Below are 21,512 nucleotides of genomic sequence, written 5' to 3'. Positions count from 1 at the left end.
TGAAAGGAATGTAGTGATTGCACCAATGTACCAAATATGGTAGTAAGCCAATAGGAAGGAAATTCTTCCCAAATAGATTTGCAACAGGTTAAATAGAAGTTGTTAAAAGTTGTTCTTTTCTTTGGAGTTAGTGATGAGCACTTTAAAACTGAGCAGACAGCTCAGTTTGTGCTAAAAAAAATTCTCCAGACCTGAAATGTAACAGCAACACTGCAGAAGTTATAGGCAGATATCAACAGCAGTTTGCAATTTTTACTGTTGTAGTTTTAAATGCCAAGTTTTCCATGTTTTCAGCAGGTGTTCAGTAAGGTTGCTTCATTTACATTATTCATTTTCCTTTTTTTAAATAATGGTCTCAAAATCCCTTCATTGCTTGTTTATCGCATATAACTAACATAATATCCACTTTTAGTCAATGTTCTACAAATGCTTACCACAATGTAAATTGGAAAAGTGTCACAGATTTTTCAATCTTGTTCTTCATGTATCTGTAATCTTGCATTTAATTATTCAAAGAAGCAAGTATAAGGTGTGCATTTGAAATACTATCCAGGTATTACTAGGTATGTATTTCTGACCAAACAGAATAGTTTTTCTTTGAGATCACCGTACCAACTTGCAGCCTCTACCACCTGGAAGGACAAAAGTGGCAGATGCAGGGGAACATGACAGCTTGAAAATTCCCCTTCACACCAGGCACCATCCTGTCTTGGAACTCTTGTTGTTCCTTCATTGTCATGAGTCAAAATCTTGGAACTCCCTTCATAGCAGTACTATGAATGGGCCTACACCTTAAGAACTGCAGTGATCCAATAAGGCAGCTCAACAGCATCTCTCCTAGGGCAATTTCAGATAGGCAATAAATGCTGGCCTAGCCAGTGATGCCCACTTCCCATGAACTTCACACTGAACAGCACTTAAGCTGGACTAGACTTTTCCCTTAGAGGCAGTTTCAATACCAAGTCAATAAATCTGGAAATAAGTTTTTCCGGTGTTTGGGCCTTAAAAACCTGGAGACCTGTAGGGTGCCAAATGAGTGGTCGAGGCTGTGAGAATGGATGTGGGACTCCAGGGAAGCAGGCCACATTCTCGCTCATAGCAGTAACTATTACTTTGGCTGAAAACGTTAATACATGAATGGCAAAGTTCAAATCTCCTACATTCCAGGCAGGATGCCTGGGATCTGGAACAGACTAGACTGATGACTTATTTTATAAACTCAATGACTGCTTATTCTATAATGGGGTCAGACCTCTTTACCAAGCTCAGTGCATCTCTGAACTGCATCTTCGCACAAAAATGTCCAGTTAACCATGTCTCCACCTCCACTGAGTTGGTGGCCTTGTTGAAAATTGGAAAACTGGCTTTAGGTGAACTCTTAAAAGGTCCTTTGCCTCATTTGTAGGAGCGGGTGGCTTGAAACGACAGGTTTGTCAGAGGAAGTAAACAGAGACCTTTTTCCCATTTTATCTCTCTTTTACCCTGATTTGGGATGGGAAAATCTGACTCACCAGAGCTTGCATGTGCTCTCCATATTTATTTGAATGTTGGGGATGATACATCTGAAATCACCCTTTCATAATCAGTTCTTTATCTGTTCATCAGTCTCATGTGCTGCTTGGCCCAAGCTCCTGTATTAATCTGTAATGGCAAAAATGATCAGATGTTCATTGTCATCAATGATTTTTTTCAAAGGTTACCAAGAAAATTGGGAGGATTGGATATCTAGAAAGCCGCATTTCAGCAGAATGAAAATGGTTAGTTGTTCTGATTTTATCTTTCAGTTCAGAATCTGCTTCAGATTGCTCTCTGCCAAAAGGAAGTGGCATCATATGTTACAGATTGACCCTCTGGCTGGAATCTAAGATGATGCAATTGATGGCCAATCACACAACCTTAAAATGTTATGAAATCTGGTGTAATTTCTTTTCTGAACAATGAGAAATTAAATCATTGAGTCACTAAACAAATGTTACTGTTTCTGACTAGGTTATACTTACAGATTTAAACCTGCTCTCAGCTCATTGAAAGTCAAGGATATAGCAGTCAAGGTAAAACCTTTAACCATTTAGTATGCTGAAGGCATAATCAAACTTGTGAACAGAATGGGATCTCTTAACAAGAATTTGTAACTCAAATCGTCACCAATGGTGAATTTAGTTGATCTGATAATATTAAAACATTCACAACATAGAAGGGTTATTTTTCCAATGGCATTCACACTAGCTCTTCATTAAAACAATCTAAAATGAATCCTGTGTGTCTGAACTGAAAACAAATGCTGACAATCACAGTGGGTCAGACAGCATCCATGGAAAGAGAACAAACTAGAGTTTCAAGCTCGATGAATTTTGAACTTGCCTATTACATTTTACATTCCTTCACTTTAAATGTTTGTCCAGATTTCCCTTAATAAAACGTTGTTGCCTCAACCACCTTCTGTAGCAAAATACTGGAGTTATCAGCATTTAATTGAGTGGTCTTAAAGCAGTTTACTCTTGAATGGCAAAGTATTTTCCTTTAAACCTTGCCTCAAGAGAACTCTAGACCATGGAGAGACCAGAAATAGCAGCCCAAACCAGACCATTCCCATTTGCCTTGCCCTCCCATTCTTGCAGGAACTCCAGCTGGACAATTGGTGCAGATTAGTTCTCTTGAATCCAGTGGGCAACGTCTCGCCTCCCAATTGTTCCTTGTTGCTCACTGGAAATAAGTTTATGAGGACTGAGGCCCAATTTCAATCAGGGTACAAGTCACTGGCTAATAATGTGTGACCCCAACATTCAAACCATTCTGCATTAGCAACAGAGCAAGTTCTAACCCACTGCATGGCCAGTCAAACAACTCTATATACACTGCTTTTTGTACTATCGTCTGAATTTTTCAAACACTCTCCTTACCTGATATCTCATCAAAAGCATTCTGATTATTTATTAATGCTGGATTTCTTATTTCTATCATAGATTGTTTTGTTTTTAGAATGAAAACATCACTGACTTCATCAATTCCATGCCAAATACCCAGATTTGTGATTGGGGATTTTTGATCACTTTTTTTTTACAGGAATGACCTAGCAATGAATTATGCCTGAATGTTGTATTTTAAAATTATGGAATTGACATAGGTTTGAGATCAATTCAAGCTGCAGGCCTTGACATTGTGTAGGAATGAAAGCAAGAAAATTGACCTGGAAATGTTTAGTGAACTCACTCATGGAGGGAGCTTGCCATGTTTCTTCAAATTATTTTTCTTGTTACTAAGAAAGAATTTATATTAAATTGAAATAAAATGGCACTTGATTTCATCTGTTGATTCACACATTTACTTGTTTTCAATGAATTAAACACACTTATTGATTTATATTTGGCCTTATAAAGTGTTTCAGACCACCTTGAGAAATTTAAAGATGTGCACAAGTGTGTTAGTTAAAACGATAAGGGCAAATTTTCAATTGGACTAAAATTTCAAGTTTGCAGATCAACCACCCACCTAATTTTATTTTCAATTAATTCAAATGAACTTAGGTGGTTTCTGCAATGTTGGTTTAGCACAGCAGTGGTTTTACAGCTCCGGCAGTGAGCTGAAAGTTTATCTCATGATATATAGTCCCTATCACAAGGGAATCTTCGAGTTAGGTCCTTTGCTATGATAAAGTTAGACATTGCGCCCTTCATAAGGGCCATAATGGAAGTGACTAGCCAGTGTAGCCAGGACTGTATCAAACATAGACCTAAACCTTTTAATGCACCTGCACTTTTATCTTGAAATAGCTTACTTTGTGTTTTAATCCTGAACAAGATTGAAGCATCAGAGTGTTAGATGAGATTGATTAAAAGTCAAGATGGTAGCCACACTGCTTTGATGTTCAAAGGTAGATACCACAAATTAATTGACTTTCCAATTCTGAACTGGATTGCCAAAATAAAATCGTTAAGTGCCAGAAGTACACAGGAGATCTAAGAGAAAGCGAGAAATAAAAAAGATGGTTTAAGGTTTCATAGAAAATGAAAGATTTCACAGACTTTTTATAATGAGCCATCCCAACATTTTGTTCTTTTTCTAAGACATCTTTCCTCTTGGCCTGAATTCGAAATTAAGGTCGTAGAAAATATTGAATGGAGTTTGAAACAAGAGAGGATGGGTATTTATGCAAGGTTTGTGAAGGTTTGTAGCTCAGGTTGAGGTTTAGGGTGTAGCTTTGCTCGCTGAGCTGTAGGTTTGATATCCATATGTTTCATTACCTGGCTAGGTAACATCATCAGTGGCGACCTCCAAGTGAAGCAAAGCTGTCGTCTCCTGCTTTCTATTTATATGTTTGTCCTGGATGGGGTTCCTGGGGTTTGTGGTGATGTCATTTCCTGTTCGTTTTCTGAGGGGTTGATAGATGGTATCTAGATCTATGTGTTTGTTTATGGCGCTGTGGTTGGAGTGCCAGGCCTCTAGGAATTCTCTGGCATGTCTTTGCTTAGCCTGTCCCAGGATAGATGTGTTGTCCCAGTCGACTAAGCAAAGACATGCCAGAGAATTCCTAGAGGCTTGGCACTCCAACCACAATGCCATAAACAAACACATAGATCTAGATACCATCTATCAATCCCTCAGAAAATGAACAGGAAATGACATCACCACAAACCCCAGGAACCCCATCCAGGACAAACATATAAATAGAAAGCAGGAGACGACAGCTTTGCTTCACTTGGAGGTCGCCACTGATGATGTTACCTAGCCAGGGAATGAATCGTCTGGATATCAAACCTATAGCTCAGCGAGCAAAGCTACACGCTAACTGGGTATTTATGCATTTTGTTGGCATCTCATCATTCTCCAGCAGTGTTTAACCATTCATTTCACCAAGAATGATCTTTTTCTAAAGTATGTTAGCTTTAACCTGAAGGATGATAGTATTGGGTGGAAGCTACCGTGTACCACAGGTGGTTGTGGAAAATCGTATTAAGAACATGAATAGGAGCGTACAAATTCTCAAGCCCATTTTGTCATTTATTATGATTGTAGCTTGTTTCACTTAATGCTTGATTGCATAGGGAGGGGCTTCTAAAATGTGTCTGACAATTCACATTTCACTTACAATGTGATTGTTGATTATTCAGCATGCGGATTTCACACATTAAGGCTCTGCTGCCCAGTCTTTTCAGAAATGAAAAAAATACTGCCTTGGCCGGTCTCGATTGTGCAATCACTATTTAAGACCATTAGTCCAGGCATTGTATGTTACACCTCAGAAGAAAGTGAAGTTGAGTGGAATATGCACTGCCCAGGATAACATTGATAGGTTTAGACTGTACAGGCTGAGCCAGTTGGACTTGGCTACTATCAAGCACATATTAAATTCTGACAAATAGCTGGCTTCTTACTAAAGCACAACAGTCAAAAGTCTGAATTAATTTAAATTATAATTTTGTTTTTTTGCTTTCCTTTTCTCATTCCATTGCATGACATCATGAGTAGGATGGCCAATGTAAGAGGCTAAACTGTGTCAACCTGAGACATCAGAGTGCACTTAAACTACAAAGATCGGCAGGAGAGACATAAAATGGAAGCATGCTTATTTATCATCTTAAATATCTTCAATATTGTAAAATTGAATGAAGGATGTATTATTGTCAGAATCGTGAAGATCCAGCATCTGTAATTCGGCCCTAGGATTTACCAAAATGGGTACTTATGATCACAGTATGTATACAGAAAGCCAATAAATGCCTTATAAGGGAGTTTAACTGTGCTGTTATCAGTGAATCTGTCAGTCTAGCTAGGTAGAAAATGTTTCACAGATGTATTTTATTCAGGAAAGTTTGCAGATTGTTTTACAATTTTTATTTTAAACTATGCCAAGGCACAAAATTTTAATTAAAAACACAAAAATTCTGAATTAAAAAAAATACATCTGTTCTACTGAATTTATAAATCTTTTTATCTAACAGAAATGGGCTGATAGAAAGAAAAACAGCATGAAACACCACAGAAACTGGAAAGTGTTTGTTAAATCTCAAGTTACATAATACATTTTCTGCCCTTCCAAGATCCTGATTCCAGGGAATGCTCAATGAATGTTGTTAGTTGCAATGAATAAAAGAATCTAAACCAGTCTTTTTTATAACACTATTTAGAACAGATAATATTTAGGAATTCTTTTTCATTAAGACAAAGCATTAGGCCAATTTGAGCAACTATCCCATCGTTGACACAGAAGCAATATTCCAAACCAGGGAAGCTAATCAGAAATTAAAGTCACCATCAATAGGCAAGATAAAGTAGAAAGACAAAGAGAAGACAATAAACACTATGTAAGATGGTGGTGTTGTTTTTCTACCTTGAAGTCCTTGTAAATCATTGATCTTAAGTAATTTTTGTGATATCTTAAGCTTTCTGATTGACCTTTTAAGAAAAAAAAGTATTCCCTTTCCTGTATCTTTTGTTTCCAACCCACAGTCTATCCTGACCATTAATTTTGGAAGAAGTTAGTAAGGGACCAAGTTTCAAAGGGACAAGAAGTGAAATATTCTTCGTTTTTCAAAAAAAATGGTTTTATGTGCTTAAGGGAAAAATGAATTGTTTTGGACTCATTTCAACAGACTGGGAACAATTAAACAATTTGTTTTGAATTTTTTGAAATCAATCCTTTAGTGATTAAACCCACTGGATGATTTCAAAGCTTAGCATTTTGTATTCAGTAAATGGAAAAGAGTAAAACGCATATCAACCTAATATGTACTTCCATGGGAAAATCTGATCTTAAACAATCCAACTTATTAATTAAGTTCTTTTTTTAATCAGAAAAGCTTTACCTTCATAACAAGTAAAACATTGCAGTTAAATAAATGCAGAGGTTGTCATTAACTATGACCCCAATGTAAACGTTAGATTATTTGAAATGTTAATGGCCCAAATGTCAATTGGGCCTTATTTTTAAAATAAGTAAGTGATCCATTTTCAGCCAGTTTTCTCCAGCTCCTTTTTATCTGAAGCTATTGATTCATTGCTAGGAAATGTTTCCATGGATACCAGGCACCCTATGTTTGCCTTACCCTTTACACAAATGAACTTAAATCATGAATTCCAATATACGATTTGCTGACTTATTGGAAATCTGAATCTATCCTCATGATGTCCACACAGGCACGGGGATTGCTGGAAGTGAGCACCAGGCTGGCTTTTCTCTCTCTCTCTATGTGGAGTGCAAAAGGTTAATTGTGGGATTTGTACTGCAATTCTATGATTCAGTCTTTAAGTGGTGTCTACCAGTAAAAACTGTTTGATTCAATCAGTGAGCTACTCATCTTGCAGATTGACTCTGCTCTATACCAGTTTCCTCTTTAACGTTTGCCAATTGCAACGTGCAGTGATTCTGCCATAGATAGGTACCAGTTCATGATGCTGTTCATTTTGAGTGTAACGAGTTGGGGTCTATCTTGCAGCGGTGGGAATGAGCACGGGTGTCACTCGCCCTGGCCCTATTTGTTGTCTATCTGTAATTGAGCAAGGAAAAATAAACCATTGCTGTTAGACAAGGGTCACAAATTGGCCAGAAGGTATCTATGTTTATCAGAATACCATTCAGTCAGCAGGTTTCTAATGACCTAGAAGTTGAAGGGCCACTTTCTCAATGAGACAAGAAAAATAGTCTGCAGTTTATGACCGTCACTGTTCCTGTCCACACTGGGTGCCTCTAAACTTTTAGATCTATGGAACCATTCAAAGAAATGCTGTAAAATCAGGGGTGGATAGAGGTCCTATTGCTCTCAACAGTTTCTTTTGGAATACACTGACACATGAGATGCTAACTGAAGAATCGAGTTTCCTTCAGCTGGCAGTTAAAAGTTTTGCAAGATGCTGATATACATGAGTGGCAGAGGTGGAAGTATGTAATTTTGGCAAACTGGAACAGTACAGCAACATTCAAATGTGTTCTACCTTCAATCTAAGATATCAGGTGAGAAGAGTGATTGAAAGTCACCAGAGGGCGGCATGAGGGCTCAGTGGTTAGCACTGCTGCCTCACAGTGCCAAGGACCCGAGTTTGATTCCAGCCTCGGGCGACTGTCTGTGTGGAGTTTGTACATTCTCCTTATGTCTGCATGGGTTTCCTCCAGGTACTCCAGTTTCCTCCCACAGTCCAAAGATGTGCAGGTTAGGTGAATTGGCCATGCTAAATTGACCATGGTGTTCAGGGACGTGTAGGTTAGATGCATTAGACAGGGGAAATATAGAGTAATAGGTTAGGGGAATGGGTCTGGGTGGAATACACTTCAGAAGGTCAGTGTGGATTTGTTGGGCCTAATGGCCTCTTTCCACACTGTAGTGATTCAGTGAAAGTACCACCATACCATAGAACTGCTCTCACATTAGAGAGAGTTGACTTGTGCTGGTTTAACCGGAGGTTCACCACACCTGAAAGTAATATAGTGCTTTTAGTGTGAAAGAGGGATTTTGGGGCCCTCCTGTGGAGCAGTGGTAGTGTCCCTAACCTTGGATCAAGCGACCCAGATTCACATCCCACCTGCTCCAGAGGTGTGTAACATCTCAGAACAGGATGATTAGAAGAATAGTTTTTTAAAAATTAAGAGATAGATTTGGAGCTCTCGTGATGCAGGAGTAGTGTCCCTACCTGTGAGCCAGGAGGCCTGGGTTCAAATCCCACTTGTTCCGGCATTGTGTAACAACATGTCTGAACAGGTTGCTTTAAAAAGTAAAAGAGAGATTATAAGAGCTTGACCATGAGCCAAAAGCAGATTAACTATTTCCACATGCTGGCCCAAGATTTCACCCTGATAGTGAAAATATCAGAAGCAGTTGGGAATCCCAAATCCTGGTCCCAAACTTGGTATTCCTCATTTTTACAGGGACAGGAATGGCTGCAGTCCATGGATTGTGCATGTGCAGTTTCCAATGGCAGCAGTAACTTTACACGAAATGGGATTTTGGAGTCCCTGAAATGGGGTTCGGAGATTAGAGTAGATAGGAGGAGGTCTGCTTTCAGTGCATGTCTTTTGAATAGCTTCCCTGGTTATCTATAGCACATTTATTTCCATTCCAACCTATCCAAATAGAGAGGCACAGTATTCATTGCTAAGCCATCTGAATGTAAAGACATTTCTCTCTGACTCAAGCTCAACTCATGATTTTCAAATTACAGGCTTTAATTAACAGGATGCATCTCTCCTTTCATCAACTACCTTCACTTACTTGGTCACTATCACTCTAATGAGAGCTATCCATATTTCTGATTCTAAATCATTAATATTTCTCTTTTTCCATGGGTTCTGTGGAAGTGAAGGTGTCCAGAATAAGAAACAAACATTGTAGCAGAGCTTCTTGATATGTGTGTGACATTAGTTTTATGACGTTTATGTCCATTAATGTTTCAAAGTGAACACTTGTATCTTGTTTCTTGGTTTTCCAAACCAGTTATGTTGTTAACAAGAAAACAAATGTGAACAGTAGAGTTCAGCGGTCAAGGTTCCAGGTCTGACAGGAGTTCCAGCAGCACCTCTAATTCTGGCATTCATTTCCATTACACTCCAAATGTCAGGAAATCCTGTCATTATTAACACTGCCCCTTCCAGTCACAACCCAGCACCTTAGCCTAAGTAGGGTCCAGTTTCATGCTGCAACCACTTAGGGAGCATAAACAAACAAACACTGCACCAGTAACAGATTCCTACCATTTCATCAATTCCGGCCACAGATTTGAAACAAAAACTACACGTAAGTTCACTAGAAAAGAAAACAGGAGTTACAAAAACAGTTTCCAAATGTATAAATGCTACAAAATGGTATTAAAGATATGGTTAGTTAGGTTTGAATATTATATAAACAAAATACATCAGGACAAAAAAAAAGGTAACCCCCTATGCTGAGAATAACATAACTCAGAAAGTATACATTATACTATGAGGAGCTATATAAAGAGGACGTGTTGTCACAGGACTTAAGTAAATAATCATTGTTGGTATTTCAATGCAGGACAGAGAAAGTGCTATGTTGTTGAAGGGGCTATTTTTGTTTAGGTGAGGCATTAGACCTGTTCAGTTAGACAGGTACAATCCCACAGCACTATTTGAAGAGCAGAGAGCTTTCTAACACACTGACTAACATTTGTCTCTTTTCCAACATCAAGACAAATCATCTGGTACTAAAATAATAAAACCTCAGATTCAGAAAATTCGAAATTAAAACAATAAGTGCAGAAAATACGCAGCCAGTTAGGCAGCACCTGAGCAAAGAGAAATATAAACAGTGTCTCAGGTCAATGATCTTTCAACAGCATGGATGACTTTTACCAATGGAAGATCATTAACCTGAAATGTTAATGCAAATTATCAGGTATTCATTTTCCGATTTATGCTTGTGATCATAAATTGCAGAGGGTGCAAGTTGGTTGCTGTAATATTGCCCACCAACAATGATCAGACCTGGAAAGCAATGTAATCTCTGTCAGATACTTTGGAATGTCCTAATGATGTGAAATATAAATGCAGTGCTTTAGTCATTGTGAGATCAGTGGAATCAACTGATCATAAAGACTTTGCAGTAACACTCTAGGATATGAGCAGGGTCTAAAATTCTTCTCTTGCTGATTATTTCAGTGCGGCTATTGAACTATTTGGAGTACCACAAAGGTAAATAAGACAAGGTTGTTTATTGTAGAATCATTTTTATTAAAATTAATTACGCTCAACGGAAATTATTTACGATATTGCAGTTTTAAGCAGATGCATTTGCCAGCTGAATTCTTTCAGTTCACACAGAAGGACTGTGCCTATTTTCCACTATTGTCGAGGTGAATCAGGTGGAAGGCTTCATTGATACACAGTAACATGACTTTAAAATTATTTATACACAGGAAGATCAAAGGAGCTGAACACTTACAATATCTGTCTCAGATTCCCTGCTTGTAAGTAAAAATGACAAAGTAACATTTTATTCTATATCTATGTTTATCTACATGGGACTAGTCTGCAGCATGACAATTGTTTGGGAAAGTCTCTTAACCAACATATTTTGTGAAGTGATCTGAAATAATTGTGCCATGTGCTGACATTGGCTATGATTAATGACAAACCACTTCACCCTACTGCACATGCTAGAGGCCTCGATTCCTGTGAATGGTCAGTGCACTCAGAGTCCTTTGAGACCTCTCCTTGGCAGTCTGCAACAACAGAAACACGGAATCCTCTCCCATCGAACAAAATGTCAAGTGATTTGGCTTTACTGAAGATTAATTTTATTGATGATTACAACTTCTCTGTCCCAAGAGGCAAATATCCTGCAGTATTATTGATGGTCCCTCAGCATCTGCTGCACTTGGATTTACAGTAGATTCAAGTATTTGCAAGTGTTTATTTTGTTAAAAGTATAAAAATGTCAAAAGCTCAAATAAGTTCTTAGCTATGCCATTTGTATGGATCCACATACTTACATATGTGTTTTTCAATCATAAATAGTGAACGCATCTTGCCAAGAATATGCTAGTGACTATTTTACTTCCAAGAAGCCATATGTTGCAAATAGTGAAAGCTTTCCAGAGACACAAACCGTGCACGTCAAGAATCCAGACTGCATAAGTGCCTGAGACAAATATATTTACCATAACTACTGAATCATTTCTTAAATTGAGGCTTATTTCAATGACATATATATTATCAGCTGAACATATATATAAAACCAATGTGAGGGTAGGGATTGAAAAATCTGAGATATCCTTTTGCTACAAGCCTCTGCCTTTTTTTGCAAGGATTAATTCCTTGTTCCTGTCCTTCACCAAATCTTGGAAGAGCAACTGACCTCAGTCTTAACTCTTTACAAGTTGTTACTTCTTTGCACCATTTGTAACTTATGTGCTTTTGCTTGAGACCCTCAAAAAAAATACAGACTGCTCCTTTCATGTCAGTGCCTTCACTCAAGGCCTTTCCGGTTGCAGAGATTTGAGCTTCAATGCTTTAGTCTGCCCTTGTATTAAACAGAGAAAGGGGTATAATCTAGGGAGGGGACGGGGATAGATGTGGATGGGGGAAGGTTGCCAACTTCATCACAGCACTTCTCAATTCACATCAGAAATCCTGAAAATCCAGGTGACAGAGTTCACAGAGGCACATCCAGGACCTGTAGCTCCTTAGACAATATGCACAAAAGTCACTTTAATGGTTTGTTGGGAGAAAGATACAAAGCAAGGCAAGAAAACAAAATTTAATAGATATGTTATCAAAATAATAAACCCACTTACAGCAGGAGTCTTCATAGAGTCATAAGAGATGTACAGCATGGAAGCAGACCCTTCGGTCCAACCCGTCCATGCCGACCAGATATCCCAATCCCATCTAGTCCCACTTGCCAGCACCTGGCCCATATCCCTCCAAACCCTTCCCATTCATATACCCATCCATTTGCCTCTTAAATGTTGCAATTGTACTAGCCTCCACCAGTTCCTCTGTCAGCCCATTCCATACACGTACAACCCTCTGTGTGAAAAAGTTGCCCCTTAGGTCTCTTTTATATCTTTCCCCTCTCACCCTAAACCTATGCCTTCTAGTTCTGGACTCCCCCAACCCAGGGAAAAGACTTTGCCTATTTACCCTATCCATGCCCCTCATAATTTTGTAAACGTCCATAAGGTCACCCCTCAGCCTCCGACACTCCAGAGAAAACAGCCCCAGCCTGTTCAGCCTCTCTTTATAGCTCAAATCCTCCAACCCTGGCAACATCCTTGTAAATCTTTTCTGAACCCTTTCAAGTTTCACAACATCTTTCCGATAGGAAGAATTGCACGCAATATTCCAACAGTGGCCTAACCGATGTCCTGTACAGCTGCAACATGACCTCCCAACTCCTGTACTCAATACTCTGACCAATAAAGGAAAGCATACCAAACGCCTTCTTCACTATCCTATCTACCTGCGACTCCACTTTCAAAGAACCTGCATTCCAAGGTCTCTTTGTTCAGCAACACTCCCGAGGACCTTACCGTTAAGTGTATAAGTCCTGCTAAGATTTGCTTTCCCAAAATGCAGCACCTCACATTTATCTGAATTAAACTGCATCTGCCACTTCTCAGCCCATTGGCCCATCTGGTCCAGATCCTGTTGTAATCTGAGATAACCCTCCTTTTGTCCAATATACCTTCAATTTTGGTGTCATCTGCAAACTTACTAACTGTACCTCTTATGCTCACATCCAAGTCATTTATGTAAATGACAAAATGTAGAGGTCCCAGCACCGATCCTTGTGGCACTCCACTGGTCACAGGCCTCCAGTCTGAAAAACAACCCTCCACCACCACCCTCTGTCTTCTACCTTTGAGCCAGTTCTGTATCCAAATGGCTAGTTCTCCCTCTATTCCATGAGATCTAACTTTGCTAACCAGTTTCCCATGGGGAACCTTGTCGTTCGCCATACTGAAGTCCATATAGATCACATCCGCTGCTCTGCCCTCATGAATCTCTTTGAATACTTCTTCAAAAAAATTCAATCAAGTTTGTGAGACATGATTTTCCATGTACAAAGCCATGTTGACTATCCCTAATCAGTCCTTGCCTTTTCAAATACATGTACATCCTGTCCCTCAGGATTCCCTCCAACAACTTGTCAGCCTCACCGGTCTATAGTTCCTTGGCTTGTCCTTACCACCCTTCTTAAACAGTGGCATCACGTTTGCCAACCTCCAGTCTTCCGGTACCTCACCTGTGACTATCGATGATACAAATATCTCAGCAAGAGGCCCAGCAATCACTTCTCTAGCTTCCCACAGAGTTCTCGGGTACACCTGATCAGGTCCAGTGGAATAATCCACCTTTACCTGTTTCAAGACATCCAGCACTTTCTCCTCTGTAATCTGGACATTTTACAAGATATCACCATCTATTTCCCTACAGTTTATATCTTCCATATCCTTTTCCACAGTAAATACTGATGCGGAATACTCATTTAGTATCTCCCCCATTTTCTGTGGCTTGACACAAAGGCCGCCTTGCTGATCTTTGAGGGACCCTATTTTCTCCCTAGTTACCCTTTTGTCCTTAATGTATTTGTAAAAACCCCTTGGATTCTCCTTAATTCTATTTGCCAAAGCTATCTCATGTCCCCTTTTTGCCCTCCTGATTTCCATCTTAAGTATATTCCTGCTTCCTTTATACTCTAAGGATTCACTTGATCTATCCTGTCTATACCTTACATATGCTTCCTTCTTTTTCTTAACCAAACCCTTAATTTCTTTAGTCATCCAGCATTCCCTCTACCTACCAGTCTTTCCTTTCACCCTGACAGGAATATTCTTTCTCTGGATTCTTGTTATCTCAATTCTGAAGGCTTCCCATTTTCCAGTCGTCCCTTTATCTGCGAACATCTGCCTCCATTCAGGTTTTGAAAGTACTTGCCTAATACCGTCAAAATTGGCCTTTCTCCAATTTAGAAATTCAACTTGTAGATCTGGTCTATCCTTTTTCATCACTATTTTAAAACAAATAGAATTATGGTCGCTGGCCCCAAAGTGCTCCCCCACTGACAACTCAGTCACCTGCCCTGCCTTATTTCCCAAGAGTAGGTCAAGTTTTATGTTCGGACACTTTAGTCAGGAGAAAACAATTCCACCCCTTTGTAGAGATTTAGTTTTCATTATTTAACGCCAGATTGGGACAGTCCAATCACTCTGTGTTGAATGGGATGTCCAATATACACCTCAACCTAGTCTCAGTATGGAAAAGAGTGTTGTTTTCTTAAGTAAGTGAGACTCAATGGAGACCTCCAAGTGCTGCTCTCATGATTCAACTTTGCCCAGCTGCCAATCAGCAGCAGGACTTTGGGAACTGTAATCAGCAGCATTTTCTCTTCTTCCAAGTGATATTGTCAAGATCCACTCTGGCTCTGAGTGCTTTCAAATACATAAAGTTGGCATCCTTTAAAATGTGGGATGCTGCTGACGAGTGTAGTACTTTTAGAAAAAGAATATTGAATAGAAAGATATTTTCCCATTTTACTCAACTAATTTTGCACGAACTTTAGAACACACAAAATGCCTCCTTATTCCTGTTTGTTTTCCACTCTACTTGAATAGATGCGTTCTGAACTAGGAAACCTAAGAATATTTTCAAGTTATCAACTGAATACCTATTGCTTGACTTACACTTCCACAACTCTTCAGTCCACTGCTACCTCCCATTTTATGTTTGCTGTTATACCTGGCCCATGTGGTTATATGCTTAGCCACGCTATTGAAATAGGTACATTTATTTACATGGCCTCTTTTTTAATTTAGTTCAAGTTTGTCCCAAGGCCACGACTCTGATCCCCATTTATTTGTCATTTATGCCATCGGCAGTATAATGCTTGTGACACATACCAGGTTGTTTAATTCATGACTAACTATTAGACAAATCAACCTTTCCTACAGTTCATTATTGGCAAGTTCAAAGCAATACTTTCCAATTTGTACCAACATGTCTCCATCTCTGAGTCCACTATCTCCCTAGTTGCCCACTGATGCTAAATCAATTTGTCCAGTTTGCCCCTAAGTCAAATTTTTCTTTCCCTTTTCAGTCTGTAATAAACGTTTCATTCTTTCTGAAACTTCGCCTCCTTACAAACTATCACTAGAATCCTAATCCACACCATCCTGTTTAGTCAGAAGGCTCCAAATTAAGTTTAGGATTCTCTGGAGGTTAACATGCACAAAAGCAAATGCAATGCTAGCATTCATTTCAAGAGGGCTGGAATACAACAGCAGAGATATACTACTGAGGCTGTATAAGGTTCTGGTCAGACTGCATTTGGAATATTGCAAGCAATTTTGGTCCCTGTATCCAAGGAGGTGCTGACGTTGGTGAGGATCCTGAGGAGGTTCGCAAGAATAATTCCAGGATAAAGGTTTTATCATATGAGGAGCATTTAAGGAGTCTGGTTTGTATTTGATATTGGATGAGGGGAGGATTACAGAATATGGACAGGCCTGGATAGAGTGGATTTGGAGAAAATGTTTCTTCTTGTAGGAGAGACTAGAACCCAAGGGCACAGCCTCAGGGTGAAGAGACAACCCTTTAAATTGAAATGAGGAGGAATTTCTTCAGTCAGAGAGTGGTGAATTTGTGGAACTCATTGCCACAGAGGGCTGTGGAAGTCAAATCATTGAGTATTTTTAGGACAGAGTTAGAAAGATTCTTGATTAGTAATGGGATCAAAGATTACAGGGAGAAGGCAGGAGAACGGGGTTGAAAACTATATCAACCATGATCGAATGCTGAAACAGACTTGAAGGGCTGAATGGCCGTATTCTATCCTTGTATCTTCTGATCTTACGGTCTTATGGGTATAGCAGCGGAGATAGAGTAACTATGAGATAGCTGAGAGATGATGGCAGAGTGAAGAATGAGCTTCTTGCAGCATTGCTGGCTGTTTCTTCAGATGGTTTGAGACCACTGTGACCACCTTGGACCAGGCTAACAGGGTCTCATGTCATGATCTCTTAAACCATTTTTTTCAATCAATACCTATCTCCCCACTTTGGTTTTTTCAAAAAGCCATTAGACATAAAAGCAGAATTAGGCCATTCAGCCCATCGGGTCTGCTCCGCCAGTCAATGAGATCAGAGCTGATCTGATAATCCTCAGCTCCACTTTCCTGCCATTTCCCTATAACCCTTGATTCCCTTCCTGATCAATCCCATAACTTAAATTATCTTCTTATGCTCAGCATCCACCTCTCCCCTTGTGAAAAGTTATACACAAGCTTAAATTGTTAACATGATCAAAAACATACAGGAGTGTATTTTATGCACAATGGTAATTTTAATGAGAAACATACTATTAGACGCAGTTGGATATGAATATGCCCTAAACGCTCGGAGACAGTGATGATTTTATTTCAGATCTTCAACATGAGCAGAACTAGAAATGAAAGAATATGTGCCAGATGGCATTCCAGCAATGTTCAAATTGAAAAAAAATGCAGTTTACTGTGATTTAGTTTTACTGATGGGACATGCCAGGATCACTAGCTCTGTTATATTTGTTTTAGCCAAGTTGATTTCTGCTTTTCAAGTTGTGATTACAGGACTGCTGTCTGAGCTTTTATGCAATGGAATGCTCCTCCAAGCACTACCAGAATAGTGTGGCTCAATTCTGCCCAAATGTCCTGTACTATCCATCACACTGCCTGACAGAAGGATTGATACCATTATAGGAAATGAGAAGCAGAAGTTATAAAGATAGGAGATATATGTCATCTTTTTTGTACTCATTTCATTGGATGTGTCACATTGGCACTGTACAATGGAAAACTGAGAAATTTATAGCTCCAAAATAATGTTTTTATTTAATATATATTTTATTCAATTCTTCAAAAATAGTAAATCTTGCAAGCAGTGTCCACATTCAGCTCACAAACAAATAAAACTACAATCCTATAATACCAAGTTTACAAGAAATGTCAAATTGACCACCTTCCTTGGATTCTTGTAGGTGTCAATGATTAATAAAAAGTTGAGATTGGGAATGTAAACCTATTTTAAACCTTTAACCAACAGGCTCACAATCAGCTCCAATTAGGTACAGTTCTGGTTAACATTGTTCTGCTAATGGTGCTTTCCCTAATCTGTAAATTTGCTCTATATCATTTTGACAATTCCATTGACTCTCCTGGCTCTGAGAGCACAGTGGTAAATTCTGTGAATTATTCTGAAATCTGAGGTAGCTGTTGCTGTATCCACAGGGAACAGGACCAATAGTACCTGACTCAGCCATCAATGGCTTGAACAGACAGGAAATCTTCAGCCTATTCATCTGCATGAACTCCAACAATGTTCAAAAGCAAGAAAGTTGGGATACTGAATAGCAGCAAAGTTGACATCTCATATGTTTCTGAAACACGTAGGATGGTTGTCAATGGGTTAAGAGTTGAATACTCAGTTGCTGATATTTAACTCAGTTGCTGAATGACACCCTTCTAATTGAACTACTCATTCCCTGTCACTTGCTGCTTTAGATAATATGTAACTTGGTATTGTTGTTTAATTTTAAACTTTATTGAATGAAAAGAAATCTTGTTGCAGACATGCCAAAAGTAGGAGAACACCTGCAACTTCGGTCACTAATCGAGCTGTTGGCGTGGAGGTTCTCATGTGCTTCAGTTCTGTGCTAAGTTTGAATGGCATTGACAACCTAATGTGAGAGCAAATCAGTTAAAAAGGAAGTCCTGCCTTTATTTATTGATTTACAAGACTTCAAGATGTCGCAAAATGTGGAAACACGTTTAACGTGTGGAAACACGTTTAACGTGTAGTCATTGTTATAAGGAATCACTGCTGCCAATCTACACAACAAGCTCCCACAAACAACAATAAAACCAATGACGAGGTGATCTGTTAAAAGCAATTGGCAAGTTTTCTGAAATTTATTAGTTGAGATCTAAGGAATCCGAGCTTTTGCAATGTCTGCTGTCTCTAGAGCAGTGTGATAATGTTAATGCAGTGAAACATTACCAGGAAGCTGGTTTTGGCTGCTGCAAGCTGTACTGTTTAACAGCTGTAATCCTGCTGTTATCACTCTCTTATAGACCAGATAGTGTTGCAAATACTGCAGGGAATAAACATTTGAGATTTTGTTAGTGGGTAAGATCCATTTTTAAGGCTTATTGAAGGGCTTCCAAGTTAGTATGTCCACAGGTTAGTTAGTTAGTGCTAAAGTTATACCTTAAACTTAAAGAACGACAAACCGTCAGATGATGCAGCTGCAACAATCAAGTGTAATCCCCAGTCAGACTAGTGTCACATTTATGTTATCACACACATCTGGAGGTAGTGGCCAGTTTGTGCAAGGAGAGTTTAGATCAAATGCTATATGCTTCAGAAAACCAGTGACTGTTTCTGGTCACAGTAGGATTGAATCTTACTGCTTTTGACTGTGTCATTTTTTGTTGAATTTCATGGAGGGTTTCTCTCCATAAGGTGTACCGTGTTTTCTCACCATATCATAGAGTCATAGAGATGTACAGCATGGAAACAGCTGGTCCAACTCATCCATGCCATCGAGAAACCTGTCTCATTAACTACCCCCATTTGCTCTCCATGATGCCCCCTCATCCAATTCTGAGCCCCCTCTATCACTCGCAGTACCTGGACCAATTCGCCACTGCTGGGGTGTCCAACAATGAACCAGCATTCTTGGCACAAGTGCCATCTTTAAAAGGCCATTATGCGTTGTCAGTCCAGAGCTGCCCTGCACAGTTCCCCAATTCTCCCCAGGCATGACAGAGAATGAAAAATCGCACGCTGCTTTTCGGGGAGGAACCTGGAGATCCTGCTGGACAGAATGGTGCAGGAACATGATGGCTCATTGCCCAAGGACAGGTGAAGGATGCGACAAAACCAGACCATGCCAGCCTGGTCCGTGGTTGCTACCCAAGTCATTGCAGTCTCAGCCATTTAGAAGAATACACAACTTTGTAAGCACCACCATCTTCTTTCCGATACTTCACACTCACTCTATCTCTGATACTGTATCCACCTTCCACCAAGAATAATGTTCTACCAATAGAATAGAATAGAATAGAATAGAATAGTCATTTATTGTCACTTGTATGTTTTACAAAAACAAAACAGGGAAAAGTGTTTAAGTTGTCATACTACAATGCCTATGTTCAGAAAAGAAGGCATAGATAAGAAAAAAAATGAAGACAAAGTCCATCATAGTTAAGTTTACAGCTTCTAAGTTCAGAGGGAAGATGTCATAAAATCCACCCAATGGATTCTGGGGCCTTGCCACCGAAGACACCAAAGCAGACCACCATACATGCAGCCACAACGGCCATGAGAAGCAGCCATCACCCTCAATATTTTCTAAAACATCTTCCCCACTCACTGTCACCGACCCCAATCCCCAACTTTGCATGCCATCTGTGATGCCTACTCACTTGCCCAGGACACTTTCCCACCTGCATCAACAATGATAACTATGCCATTTCTTAATAAATGTCTCACTCTTTCATTCCAGCAAGAAAACAGCCTACAATAGGGCAGAAAGAGTCAAGCCGGATGGTGGGATGCCCAACACTGGGCTCCTGAATGATTGAGGTGTGGATCCTGACTCCTCCAAATGGCTGACTGACCGTAACCATGCCCCTGGGCTGTTATCGGAGGCTGCCTTTAACTAATGGTGCCAAGAACCACTATCATCTTTGACTTGACGAAGCACTGCTGACAACAGTGACAAGTTTCCTAACTTTGTGTTTGTATTAAATAGCACAGCATTATTGTGAGCCTGATATCTCTGGCTGAGGGCTAGGCTGCAAAAACACAAGTCAAAGCAGGGAAGGTGTGAGCATCCAGGTAGGTTCAGAGTGAGTGAGGACTAAGTAAACAAAAATCAAATAGCCTGGAGATGCAACCTGATCTATTCCATGAGCTGAGTGTCCCTGACAACGTTCTTGCTGCAGCATTACAATGATATTGAAGTCAGTAATTGGATTGGAGATGTGCCATGATGGTTCCTTGAGACTGATACATGTCAGGTGCCAATGTTCAAGGATGTGGAGTATGCTTGTGCATCACCAATACAATGTGCCCTGAAATGTTAATGCCTAATGTCCAAAATGGAGGACCTTTGGAGCAAGCAACAAGGTGGAGTTGCCAAGTATCCACACTGATCTCTATGTCGAGAATTGTCAATGTCTGGTTCATGCGTGGGAGATGGCAGGATAGAAAGCTGCATATTAATGAGGTCAAGATGTGTAGTTCATGAGGTTGTTATCAAGCTATTATCCGCCTGAATGAGCAACTTGCCACTGCTTAGTGGGAATCCTATCAGCGTCCAGAACTTAACTAAAATCTATGATGAGTTTCCTCCTGACATGGAGATAGACCTCACGGGATTTCTAGTGTGATTCTGCCAGTATTTTAGCCATATCCCACGCCCTTCAGGCCTCTATCAGATTCTGCCCAAAATTATTTTTAAGTAGGATAGAACTCCTCTTTTAAGAGGGAACTGAAGATTGCACATAAATAAAGAACTATTTCCTTCCCTTTTGCAGCACATTTAGGATCATAGAGAGTTAATGATTCAATTAAGACATTGTTCTGTTTTATTTTCCCCAGCACATACATATCATTTACACAATGTACAGGCAAAATGCTTCATTGAATTAAAGACTTTTACTCATTGGAGATTGGTGATAGAATGCAATTTGTCTTTTTTACATCTTCTATTATGGCCAACTGCGAAGGCCAGAAGGCTAAGTCATTCCTTATTATAATGCTGCTTAACTTTGAATCAATAACAGACCAATACTGCCATCAAACACAAATCCTAGTCCACATCTGTAACAAAGGAGAACGCACAATAACATTGAGAATCCAATAAAGGAGAGCAAGGTATGTTGATAAACAGAACAAATTGGAGGATATGTTGATACAGTGAGATGAGATATAGTAGGATAAACAGGTACTGACTATAAACACATATAGCCTATTGTGTTGAATAGGCAAAAGAGAGAACTGCAGATGCTAGAAACCAGAGT

This window comes from Chiloscyllium plagiosum, unplaced genomic scaffold (assembly GCF_037043375.1).
Source record: "Chiloscyllium plagiosum isolate Xiang-an unplaced genomic scaffold, Cpla_swu_hap1 HiC_scaffold_21, whole genome shotgun sequence".
Lineage (NCBI taxonomy): Eukaryota > Metazoa > Chordata > Chondrichthyes > Orectolobiformes > Hemiscylliidae > Chiloscyllium > Chiloscyllium plagiosum.
This window is presented reverse-complemented; position numbering follows the sequence as displayed.